This window comes from Nymphaea colorata, chromosome 9, assembly GCF_008831285.2.
Source record: "Nymphaea colorata isolate Beijing-Zhang1983 chromosome 9, ASM883128v2, whole genome shotgun sequence".
Taxonomy (NCBI): domain Eukaryota; kingdom Viridiplantae; phylum Streptophyta; class Magnoliopsida; order Nymphaeales; family Nymphaeaceae; genus Nymphaea; species Nymphaea colorata.
In genome coordinates, this window is record NC_045146.1 from 7,649,105 (window position 1) to 7,663,333 (window position 14,229).

A 14,229-nucleotide genomic window follows, 5' to 3' on the forward strand; every position below is an offset into this window, starting at 1 on the left:
TAAGAAAACACTTAGTAAAATTAACATGAGATTGTTATTAGTAATTGCATCTCCATCTATACTGGTTTAACACTCTTAACTAGGAAGAGTAAAAACATTTTTTGTTTTGGTTCTCAGTAGAGACGGTTGAGTGGGAAAGCACTAAGGGAACTGGCCCCCTTTTGAAAGTACTTGCACAGAGTCAGCCCTGTTTGAAGCTTATCCAACAAGGAACAATGTTCCACTATTGTGAATTTGTTACTCAGCACAAGACAAATACTACAGAGAATTTAATACAAGCCATCCTGAGATTTTGTAGCCATCTAAAATCCTTGTGATCATTTACAACAACCGCTTAAATATTATGAAATCGACTAGGAAGATTACTAACTCATACGTCAGCAGCTGGAATTACAAAATAAACCATTTAAGTCGCCAAAGGAACAGAAAAATATGTCATAAATCACGAAAGACATGAAGACACAGAATTCATTGAAAAATATACCTGTTCACAAAATTGCTAAAACTAAAAATAACAGTCCTGAACCATAGCATCTCTCCACCTTCCTTTATTGCAAAGGCAGCAAGCCAGTTCATAATACACACTAGCTGACCCAACTACTCCCCTCCATTCCATATCCAAAACTGCTTCAACAGCATCGTCTATCTTACCTTCTCTCCAAATAGGCAGTCACAAGAACTGAGAAGTTAAAGGAAGAACACATACTTTAGCCTTAAGTAATATCTATGAAATGCATTTCCAAAAAGTAAAGATGACGTCACCTATATATGTGTGAGAATTTGGAGCAAGTCCTCTTTTTCTCATTTTTCCAAAAAACTTGTGAACAAGCTCATATTTTCCTGCTTTTAACATCACCTTCCAAAGGAGGAATTTTATAAATAGCATGTAAAGTAAATCTCAGGGCAGAAGCAAATCACTAATAAGAAGCACGAAGCAAAAATACATCTCATGAAGTACATATGCATCACAACCATATTGGTCTCATCTTCATGAAACCGGCAAAGTGATATCCGCATTTTTTCTAGCTGTATTGCAATTTGCAACATCTCATGTTCAAGAAATTTCCACAGACAATCAATATGGTCAAAATGCCATCATGCTCAACTTCATGAAGCTTTGGAAACATCCTCACCATAATGAATTCTAATCATACCCTCCTCATTTTCACATGAAATCTCTCAATATCATGAAACTTGTTGGTACACTATTTTATAAAAGATATTCTCACGTGTCAGTTCTACTTTCCATTTACAAACACAATCAGTTTTACAACAGTACGAGCAAAAGCAGCCAAAAAGATACACAATGCATATACACACAAGCAAGAACATTTTGCTCATAAATAAGTTCATTAGCCCATTTGATTGCAACATTTTCCTTTTTCATAAATAGCTTTAGCTAGAATTTGCTGGCTATTAGGCTTCATTATCCATTGAGATAGTTCAATAACCATTAAACTACATGCAAGACCATCTATGGCCAATTAATACAATTATAACAAAAAAAAAAAGGCAAAACTCCAGTAATCACTGTCCCTTCTCTTAGTGATTATCAATGTCTGAACCTTTTCCAGTTTCTTCATTATCATTCAATCCCCAACCACCTTGTGCTTCCTTTGTTTCCAAAATTCAAAAGAAGGTCCAATGGTCCAACCATACAAACTTACTGTTCAAAAACAAGCTATGAGAATATTACCTCCATTGCAAGGCCTTAAGTTGCTGAAGAAGGTTTTAGGCCATTATGCTTGAGCTTTTCAAGCACCCAAAGTGCTCCTTTCCATTGCTTATGAGTGGCACAAGCATTTAACACCTAGAAATAAAAAATGAAAACAATAGGTTAAATGCCTATCCACTCAGCTGCTCGAACCTAAGATGAATTTGGTTGGTCTTTCAGCCACTGTCCAGATGCCAGCTTAAAAAGGCACTACAAATGCCAAAACTACCCCAGGACCCAACACCATGTAAATAGTGATGCCCTTAGTCCTTAAGTACTCACTAGGTTTGCTGGTGTTGCACCCACCTCATTCTTGGATTACGAGTTTACGGTCTATCCGGACAATAAACATCACTAATACTTACTGAGTTGTAGACCACCACATCAGGTTCCAAACAACGATTCCAGTCTTTACGATGCATTTTTTGTAATAATTTTGAAGGTCGTTTGCTCATGCAATCAATTACATGCAGTAACTTTTTTATCAGACCAGCTTGCCCGAGAGTCACAAAAATGCTGTGGTATGCAGCAATATGAGGATATATATGGTAGTCTTCCTGTAAGATTTATGAAAACAAAAAAAAACTCCATTAGTGTATCACGATAAAGAAACAGTCATGACCCGAAAGTAATAGAAAGAACACAGTACCTGCATTGCTTTAAAAATGTTCAAAGCTTCTACAGGTTGCCTTGCTTTTCCAAGGATGACCAAGAGTTTTGTGTATACATATCTGCCACATAAGAAGATATGATAATGTAAATGAAAAAGAAAAAACATAGGTGTAGGCGCAAACCCCACCTTGCTAACTATACAAATCACACAACCACTTGTTAACAAAAAGCACCACTCTAAAATTTGGTTTGAAACCATAGAGTGATTAAGCTTGAAGGTCACAGACAAAAGTAGTATCAAAAGTTCAACTAGCATATGATGATTTTATCGATGAAAGCCGTTCTTCAATATCATCAAAGAGTAAGTTCAGAGTTTCCAAAGGATGTATACCTAAAGAATGAAAATGATTGTAGTGATGCAAGCACCTTCTTAATCTCAGATAGTGAAAAGTTGTTTAGTTTCCAAAGTGTAGGTCCCTAGGTTACCTATTGACCTGAAAGCTACTAAAGGCTTTTTACCCTTTTTAGACTTTAGTTACCATTAAACAACTAAAGCTACAGATATACCTCTCAGTAGAATCATTAGTACACTCATATATACTAATACAATGTCTAACATGTAGATGTATTTATTTCCAAAACTTAACATGTCGAATGCTTCACACAGTGTCTCGAATAGGGACCATGCACATATGCATTCACACATGCTCATGCACATCTGCACATAAAAGACATGCATGCAGAGAAAATTAATATTAGTAATAACTTGAAAAGGGGGACCCAATGCCTATACCACCTTCCTTAGGAACTTGCATACAAGTATCTATTCCTTGACCAGAAAAACTAACTAATTGATCCCCATATAATTATGAAATAAGCCATTGTGACATATTGTTCCTAGATATACTCAATATTTAATAGAATGAGCCAGATAAACAATTTAAACTTGATTCAACTTGTACTAAATATCATGCTGAGCAGCAAAACCATAAGACAGCAAAATTTGAACTTTAAGTGCCAAAAACCAAGAATAAGGTTATTGTTGACGGATCTTGATGTGTGGGTCCGGGTCTGGACCCGATCCAGTATGTCATGGTTTGGGCATACTTATACCATTGTAAACCCTAATCTTGAGAATTAATGAAATCTTAAGAGAGAGAGAGTCTGGTTGCTAGTGGGCACCAGTTCCTCCTTGTCCGTGGCTTTTTTCCTCTTGTTGAGGGTTTTTCCACTTTACATCATGTTCATCGTATTCCTTTGTTCTTGATCTTCGTGTTTCTACATGGTATCAGAGCCGTGAAGTTCTGGCATGATTAATTCGCGTTTTGTTTCTGTTGTGGCCGTGTGAGAGGAGGACTCGTGCCGATATTGTTCATTGCCCATCGCCTGACGGTTCCAATCACGTGCCGTTACTGTTCACTGCCCGACGTGGTCATCGCCCGATGCCGTTGGAGTTCCAGCGTCTCTTCCAGCGACGCACTCAACGCCGTTGGAGTTCCGACGATGCCTCGATGCTATAGGAGTCCCGGCGATGCACTCGATGCTATCTGGAGTTCCAGTGACTCTTTGTTTCTACCCTGCTTGTGCTGTGAAGTTGCGGTGGACCCCGACGAAGGCTGCTGTGCCCGACGGTGCATCTTCTGGCTGCATCGCCTGAGAACGCTGTTGCCGCCGCCGCCACCAATGCCACCAGCTGCGTCGCCAGAGATTCTCTGCGTCGCCCAACATTACTCCATCTCTCGGTGGGTTGTTTCTATTCAGCCCCTGTTTCTGCTGTGGTGGAGTCCCTGTTTTTTGGCCTGATTGTTCCCGTGCATCGTCCAATGACATCGACTCCTGTGTCACCCCTAGCTGGTCTCTCGTCATCTTCCCCCCTCTCCGTCTGCTCTGCCCAGGCTGCCCGACCCTGCCTTGCCTGCTGCCGTGAGTTCTGGTGTCCTTCCGCTGCTCGTTCACTGCCCTACTCTTAGTCACCACTCGTTCTGCCGTTGCTGTCCAGAGTTGTCGCCAGTGTATGTTCCTGTCTGCCGTTGGTGTTCTGCCGCTGCTCACTGCTGCTATTTCTTTTTTGCTCTCTTTGTAGGGCTGGTCTGTAATTATGGCAGCGTCTTCCTCGTCCACTGTCAACATTGATCAATCTGAAATTGGGGCTTATAGAACTGAGAATGTTCCCGCTCAAGTCACTACTATTTGCCTTGCCAAGGAGAACTATCTCCCGCGGTCGGCTGCTATGACTATGGGGATTGCAGGCCGCGGCCAGATTGCCTATATCAATGGAAGGAAACTTGAACCGACAGAGACAAGTGGTGTGTGGGACACTTGGTTTCTTGAGGATAATCAAGTAAAAACTTGGATTGTCAACTGTGTTTCCACTGATATCCAACCCCTTATTCTTCGGAAGAAGACTGCTAGAGACATGTGGGTGATTTTGGAGAAAATGTATGGCCAGAAGAAAATAGCTATCCAGACTTACCAACTAATGAAGAATGTCTATGGAATTCGGCAAGGGAACTTATCTGTTGCAGATTATTATGGGGCTTTGAAAGCCAAGTGAGAGGATCTTGACTATTATTCTGATATTAATTGGCACTGTCCTCAAGATCAGACACTTTATGTTGCTAAAGAATGGGAAAATAGGGTGTTCCTCTTTTTAGCTGGTTTAAATGATGAGTTTGAAGGTGCTAGAAGCCAGATTCTGAATTCAAGAGAAGTGTCGAGTATTGAAGATGTGTATTCTCGTGTTGAAGCTGAAGAACAAAGGAGGCTGGTTACATCTGGGGGAAAGAGAGATCTCATGTCATATAATGGGAGATCTGCTCTTGTTAGTCGGGGTCCTGGAGGCACTACTAGTTCTCTTTGTAGATGTACTCATTGCAAAAAGAATGGTCATACTGTGGATTTCTGTTGGGATCTTCATCCAGAGAAAAAGGGTAACAAAGGGAAGTCTTCTAATGGGAAGCCGATTGTGCCTGAGGAGACAAAATCTAGTGGAGGAATAATCTCCATTTCTGCTAAACAGCTTCGGGAACTGAGGGCTTATTTGGGTCAGATCAATGTCAATCAGGTCGAGGCATCAGATGAGACGAAGGCTAATCATGCTCTTGCCATTGTAGGGGATAAAGGTAACTCTTGTGTAGGGGAATGGATTGTGGACAGTGGTGCTACTCACCACATGACGGGTAACCCTAAATTGTTTCATGAGTATAAGTTGTCTTCTGGAAGGGAACGAGTATCTCTCGCAGATGGTTCCTCTACCTCTGTGGCCGGAGAAAGGAGCCTGTCCTTGTTGGACAAATTTCATGTGTGAGGATCATTACATGTCCCTCAGCTTCCCTTAAATCTCTTGTCAGTTAGTAAACTTACTAAAGAGCTGAATTGTGAACTCATCTTTTCTGCAACTCGTTGTATTCTGTAGGACTTGGCAACAAGGAAAGAGAATGGGATTGGTTTGGCGTCTGATGGATTATATCGTCTTCCCATACGCGTTGCCATGGCTTTTATGACAGTGATCAACAAGACAGAAAAGTAAAGAGAAGATTGTCTTCAGTCCTTCTTGTATTGGCATGAACGCCTTGGGCATTTACTTTTGGGATTTTGAAACAGTTGTTTCCCGATTTGTGTTCCACTCTGAATTTGTGGTTGATTTCTTGTGATGTATGTCAGTTTGCCAAACATGTGAGGGCATCGTACCCTATTTCTACTAGTTGTGTTAATGAAGCTTTTTCCTTGGTTCACTCGGATGCGTGGGGGCCTTCGGGAATTCATACCCGTCAACGTTTTCAATATTTTATAACTTTTATTGATGACTTCTCTCGGACCACCTTTGTGTACTTATTAAAAGATCGCAGTGAGGTACCTCATATCATAGAAACCTTCATTCTACTTGTGCAAACTCAATATGGTGGAACTGTTAAAACCTTTCGATCGGATAATGCCCGTGAGTATATGTGTCAGTCAGTTGAGGATTTCCTTCGAAAAAGGAGGATTGTTTATGAGACGTCCTGTAGTTATACTCCCCCACAAAACGGGGTGGCTGAGAGGAAGAATAGCCAGCTCCTTAATGTCACCAGAGCCCTTTTGTTTCAGAGGAATCTTGCCAAGCACTATTGGGGTGATGCAGTTCTTACTGGTGCGTATCTCATCAACCGCATGCCCAGTCGTGTGGAGAAGTCGTCAACCTTTTCTCCTCCCCCTCGTGTTTTTGGCTGTGTGTGTTTTATTCATGATCACAGTCCCAATGTTAAGAAACTTGATCCCTGGTCTATCAAGGGTGTGTTTGTTGTGTATTCTCCTACTCAGAAATGGTATAGGTGTCTTGATCCTACCACTGGCCGAGTTTATGTTACAAGTGATGTTACCTTCTTGGAACATGCCTCTTACTTTTGTGAGAATCTTCTGCAGGGGGAGAAGTCTGTGGTTAGGGAAGAGTATTCTCAGAGTCAGGAGATTCAATTTACATATTTTTTGGACTACAAGGAAGAAAAACCTCTCACAGCTATTCATGTGCCTGAGAAGGGGGAAGGGTGTGACACCGGAACTGAGAAGGAAGGTCATCATTTGTTTGGACAGGTCTACTCTAGACAAGGTGCTCGGACAGAGGAGGTGACCTGTGGTGCGAGATCAACTTCCAATCCCAATGCCATTCCTTCCCTGGATGAACCAAGTCCTACCTTGAAGACTCAAGATGGGGTTGAAAAAGAAAATGAAGATCTTCCCATTGCCCTGAGAAAGGGTGTCAGGTCATGTACTCAACACCCAATTGGTAATTTTGTATCTTATTCTAGACTTAGCAAGGATTACAAGTGTTTTACATCTTCTCTTTCTTTGGCTGTGATTCCCAGGACCGTTGCTGAAGCTCAAAGTGATTCCAAGTGGGATGATGCTATGAAAGAAGAAATGAAAGCCTTGAGAAGAAACATGACATGGGAAGTTGTGGAGATTCCTGAGGTGGCTCATTTGGTTGGATCCAAGTGGGTGTATACCATTAAGTACAAACCCGATGAAAGTATTGAAAGATACAAAGCTCGTCTTGTGGCCAAGGGGTTTCGTAAAAAATATGAGATTGATTATTTAGAGACTTTTGCTCCAGTTGCGAAAATGAAGACAGTTAGAGTTGTTATGTCCCAAGCTGTGATGAAGGAGTAGAGAATGTACCAACTTGATAATAAGAATGCTTTTCTCAATGGTGATCTCGAAGAAGAAGTGTATATGCGTATGCCCCTAGGATATGAAGAACCAGAGAAATGCTATAAGCTGAAAAAGGCTTTATATGGCCTCAAGCAGTTGCCTAGAGCATGGTTCGAACGACTTAGACGAGTGATGCAACATCGTGGGTACAATCAAAGGAATGGAGACCACACTCTATTTGTGAAGAAAAAAGAGGGCAGGATCACTCTTTTACTTGTCTATGTGGATGACATGATTGTCACGGAAGATGATGAGGAGGAGATCTTCAAGTTAAAAGTGTTACTGGCTACTGAATTTGATCTCAAGGATCTTGGCAAACTAAAGTATTGTCTTGGTATTGAGATTGCTAGATCTAGTACTGACCTTGTGATAAACCAAAGAAAATATACATTAGATCTGTTGGAGGAGACTGGTAAACTGGGGTGTAAACCCGCTTCTACCCCACTTGATACTGGACACATGTTAAGCCTTAGAGATGGAGAGCTGCTTTGTGAAGAAGCTAAGAGAAGATATCAACGTCTCGTTGGAAAGTTGATTTATCTTACCCTTACGAGACCAGATATTACTTTTGCGGTGAATGTACTGAGTCAATTCATGCATGCACCTACTGATACACACCTGATGGCTGTGGACAGAATATTGTGTTATTTGAAGAGAAATCCTGGCAAGAGACTCTTGTATGTGAAACAAGAGACTGTAGAGATTGAGGGGTACTCCGATGCAGACTGGGCAGATTGTGCTGATACTAGACGGTCTACCATAGGGTATTGCGTCTACTTGGGAAGAAATCTTGTTGTCTGGAAGAGCAAGAGACAGGATGTGTGTTCTCGATTTAGTGCAGAGGCAAAGTATAGAGCTATTGCTATGGGAGTGTGAGAGTTACTATGGCTGAAAAATTTGCTGACTGATATCAGAATGAAGGTTGAAGGACAAATGAAGATGTACTGTGACAACAAGTGTGCAATCAACTTAGCCAACAATCGTGTACTACACGACAGAACAAAGCATGTTGAGATTGATCGTCACTTCATTCATGAAAGGATTGATGCTAAAGAGTTAATCTTACCTTACATGAAGTCTGAAGACCAAATCGCTGATGTTCTGACGAAATCTCTATCTTCAACTTCATTCGAGAGGAATGTATCTAAGTTGGGCATGTTTGATATGTATGCCAACTTGAGGGGGAGTGTTGACGGATCTTGATGTATGGGTCTGGGTCTGGACCTGATCTAGTATGTCATGGTTTGGGCATACTTATACCATTGTAAACCCTAATATTGAGAATTAATGAAATCTTAAGAGAGAGAGAGTCTGGTTGCTAGTGGGCAACAATTCCTCCTCGTCCGTGGTTCTTTTTCTTCTTGTTGAGGGTTTTTCCACGTTACATCGTGTTCATCGTATTCCTTTGTTCTTGATCTTCGTGTTTCTATAGTTATTCTACTAGCAAATGCAACATAGTTATCTTTTTAACAGCAAGCAGCTAGAAATAAATAACCATTAGAAACGTAACAACATAAGAAATGAAAGCAAACATGAGCTGCTGTTAGAGCAACTGCTCTTAGGTGAAAGTTGTTCCTATTGCAATCATTACCTGGATGGTGCACTGGTGGCAACTCAGTTTGTAGGTTACCTATGTTTGACATCCAATCTGCTAAAAAGTTTCCACATAGCAGACAATATCCCGCAATTTGGAAACTTTAATTCAAAAAAGAAAACCTATGATAAAGCCCAACTCACTGAATCAAAGGAACACAAACTAGTCAATCTTGTTCATCATGAGAGTACCTTACATCGGTGCCAACGCAGCTTCTGGGTTGGCTGTGCTTGACATCCAATCCGTGGTAAGTGCCTGCATATCCGACAATATCCTGCAATTTGGAAGAAAAAAATCATTCAAACAATAAACCAAGGATATCACCAAACTCATTAAATCAAAGGAACACAAGATAGTCAATCAGAGTTGAAATACTTAGAGAGAGAGAGAGAGAGGAAAGAGAATGAGAGAAAGAAAGAGCATAAAAAGCGATGAGGATCACCATCAAGAAGAGAACAAACCTTACACATGACACCAATAAAAGTAGTAGTAGTTATCATGAAAACTAGACCAGGCTACCAGCAAAATCAAAATACACGAAACTAAGGTTAAAATTGAAGACCAATATATCCAAACCAGGCCCAAGAACAGGCATCCGTCATGAACCCAAACCCAACAACAGAGTCAGCAAAAGCAAGAAAAATCAGAAAAGCCTAAACATCACCAAAGCGTCACACCCAACAACAGAATTCACACAAGAAAGGAAAAAGACAGTGAATCGAAGACAATAAAATGCAGTCGACGGTACTTATGAGAACACCCAAAACGGAATACATGAAAACCCAACAAAACTTCTATTCTGCGACTGCAATGGGCATAGAAGTTACCGAGAGGAAGAGAAGGGGAAACAGACATAGTAAGGAGCCCTAATGTTGGTAACAACACAAAGAGAAACCTCATAATTCCAACCCTCCCCCCGACCTTCTTTATTTTTTCCATGGGCAGCCATCGTAAACAGCAATGGGCCGATGGGCGATGGCTGCCAGTGGAACAGAAAAGGGAAATCAAGACGGCGAGAAGCGATTCGCTGTTCGGCTACCACCTACCCACAGCAGAGAAAGAGAGAGAGAGAGAGGGAGAGAGAGAGACAGACCTGAGTAACCTGACGAATGAGGTTGTTCCACAAAAAACTACTCCAAACAGCATCCACGAACAAGTTCATAGCCACGATCACAGATCAATTTTGCTCCACATGATCCACTTGAGGACGTCGGACGGGATCGACCGTCAGAGAGTTGGAGGACGCAGCGGCCGGCCAGGGAGAGCGGTAGTCGAGAGTGAAGAACTCGACGAACGTCAAAGAAGATGCAAGGCAAGGCGACAGAGGACTTGACGACCACCGAGGATGAGTGGAGGAGCGAAAGAAAGAATTCCACCGCCGCCCGATCGTTCGTGTCACATTTGGAAAGCAGTTTAATATTTAAAAAAGGAGTTGTGCAAATCGTTTCGTGCAACAACTCGAAGGAGGTATCTTTTGAACCGAGTCACGCTTTAAGTAACCGAGTTCAGTGAACAACTCCATTCCGCTTACATAAACCAGTCGAGTCATGAACTCGTACATGGTTAAGACTCGGGTTGAGCTCTTGATTTTATCTTTATTCATCCATTGTTGAGACACCTTGAAATGAGACTTAATAGTGGCTGGTGCTCCTTTCACCTTATATACGTGCTTCTTGATGGGCTTGAGCTCATCGGCTTGGATTCCCATAGCCGCTATTTTTTTGCTGAGGGCTTGATAAAAATCCAGCAGCTTTTTCATATATCCACCATCAATGACCATTTTTCTTATTTCCTCCTGTGTGCATGGTTTGATTTGATCCTAGGGATAGAAAGGTGTGTCATCCACCACTGCCATAGTGTTTTTACCATGGTCTCTGAATGGATCCTTGACAACTTTGGGAATGGCATCCTTGATCAATAGAACTTTGTAAATGACATCTTGAATAATATACTTGCGTGTTACAGTCTTCAGTGTCATGGCCCAAAGTACGATTAAATTTACAATGTTGATCTTTCCTTTCTCCATTCATTTCCAGGGGATTTGATACACACGAGAAATGACAAAGTTCTTCTAATTGGAGATACTCCAAAATCTCTTCTTCTTTTTTTGCTCCAAATGAGTGAATTTTATCTCGCATCCAAGTAGGATTTTTATCACTGTTGTGGTTGGACTACAGTGTTTTTTTACTATCTCCTTTGATTTTGTAATTCTGTTGCTGATTTGGCTGGCTTGATTGCACATTGGCTGATTTCTTGTTTATAAATAGACCATGTGCCTAAGTTTTATTTGTTTTCATGTAATCATCTTTTTGTTGTCATTGCTGCTCTGTCCTACACGTGTGTTGAGAGATAGCCATTTTTTGTGGTTGTTTCAATACACTCAGCCTTTTTGGTGAGATCATGGAAATTCTTGTTCTCATGATGTACAAGATGGTAACAAATATATTCTTAGAAACCTCTAAGGATCATAGTTAAGGTGTGCTATTATGGCATCAGGTGCAAAGTTTTAAGCTCGATGTCTAGCATTTTTTAATATGTACTCTGACTCTCTCCTCATTTTTGGTATATATTAATAAGGGTATTGATGGTTGGCACCACATAGAGATTAGACTCATATTTCTCTATGAAGGCATCAACCACTTCATCAAAATTCTGCATCTAGGTGGTGTCAATGGTTGCTAAATACAACTGTATTGCCTCACCTTCTAGACTTCAAGGGAAACATATAAATAATGCCTTATCGCTATCATAGAATTTCCATTTTCAGTGAAGAATGCAGACAAATTGCTGAATATCCTTAGAAGTCCTTTGAGGTTCTCATCATCCAACCTTTCACAAAAATCCTGGATGGAGTAAGTTTTCTTTCCTTTGCATTGAATCCAATAGCCATAGGTAATCCTTGTCATTATTTCACTTGAAAGAGACATGTTAGCTTGAAAAAAGAGACAAAATGACATGGTTTTGAAAATAGAGGAAAATACTCAATAACAATATGGAGTAGGACAAACAATTCCTAACAATTCATGTGCACTCTAGACTTAGCAGGTTCCCCATATATATAAAGCGCAATTGCCATAAAGGACCAGGATACAGTAGCCATACACCGAATACCTTGCCATGCTTTACTGTCCATGTCATAATCTATGATTATGTTGAAGCCTCATTTGATTGTATAGAAGTCCATATGGCTCTTGGAGAATTGTACTATGCATCCACTTTGAATGATATGGAACAATGAAGAATGGGTTGAACAGAAGAATGTCTGTCCTCTCATGATAGGTGTAGCAGGGCTAGCTGTTCCTTCCTGAAATCTCAACCCTCATGAGCTACATGCCTATAGAACTACTCCTGTAGAAACCAGAGGCAGCCCTCAATCACATTAGAATCTCCCATGAAGGATGGTGAGGCTCATGTAGATAAATGTATGACCAGCAAAAGCAAGCGAAAGGAACATAGTCTTGATGTTCCGCCACATCTTGAATGGAGAACGCATAGATCCATGGTGCCGCAGCTTGGGTGCTAGAGTAGTTGATGAGATAGTGACTATCAATATAAACTCAATAGGAAGTTCCAATTGAAATGACAATTTGGACCTTGATTGTTTGAAGATACTCTAGAGTACGATGTAGAAAGGAAAATTCTAGACGATTTTGACACAAGAAAATAAGAGTTCTTTTGAAAAATCCATCCACTTTTTTATGAGAAATTTGGTGCATATTGTTAATGAAGTGCAGACATAAGCATATAATCAAACAAGATGCACACAGAATACTCCAAACAATACTCCTTAATGCCACTAATTTATCACGCATTTGTTGAAAAATAGTTTAGTCACCCAAATTTGAAATCTAGGATTTCAAATCCTCAAGTGCTTCATGTACCAGATATGACTATATTTGGACAAGAAGTTCAGAGTACATGGCATAAACTTCTCCCAATGCATTCTAAAGGTGAAGGTCTTTATTCTCTTTGATCATTCACCAATATACTGAGCTAATGCTTCAGTACGAGTGAGGGGATGGCCAATACATGCCTCCAGTGGGTTGGTCCAGCCATTGAAGCACTCTAAGCAAATGCATACATAGAATATTCCACAACATGGTGATCGAGACACATATGTTATGGGAAATTTTTAAAGATATAATCACATGTGTAAATAGTTGGCCTTAATGCAATGGGTTAAAATTTATGTTTAAAATCAAAGAGAGAAGCAAACGTTGTTTCTAGACAAGTCTAGTTGAGAGAGGTAACATGTATTCATGTATCAACATGACCATGTAAATTCTATTTCAATTCCAAGTTCTAATGCACATAAAAAATATACACATACATCAAAGGAGGGTACCTACGTAGCTATAAACATGGAACAACCTTTAAAACATAGAAAAGTGGAACATTTTGTCTAATTAGATAGTGACAAGTCCCATCATGCCCCCACTTTTGTTCACATGTAAAATTTTTCAATCTTACGTGATGATCATATAAATGAATCTTTTTATTTGTACTTGCTCTGTTCCTTGTGCAGGATTCTGAAAGATGGGACCCAACCCATCTGTATGATGTGGGACCCAACCCATCTGTCTGACTATTCATTGCACCTTTATCAGGGGCAATTAGACCAAAGAGTAGACTAAATATTCCATTTTCTAATTCTAAATGTCGTCCAAAACCTAATAAACCAAACATGCTCTTAATTTTAAATTATATATATTTGAAAATCTAAATAGATCTTAGAAATAGGCTGATGAACAAGAAGAAATTAATTTGAAGTTTATTCGTGTTTGGATCATCATAGGTCCATGGAAATCAAGGTCCTAAATCTAATACAATGCATGCAAAATCTAGGTCATATGGACCTAGAGTCCAATATCTACTAGTACTCGGATGTAGGATGTGGACCTATTAAGAAAAATGGATCTCAATCCGAGGATTATAATCACGATATGAGAAAATTTATGTAATTCTTGTTTGAAATTTGAATATGAGATGTTATAGAGATCCAAAATGTCATATCATGTGATTGAAACTCATGATCCAAAACCCAAGCTTAAAGATTCAATAAGTTTCATCATGTATTCATGTAATTTGATCTTCTAAAATTCAAATTTGGGGAGAATAGATC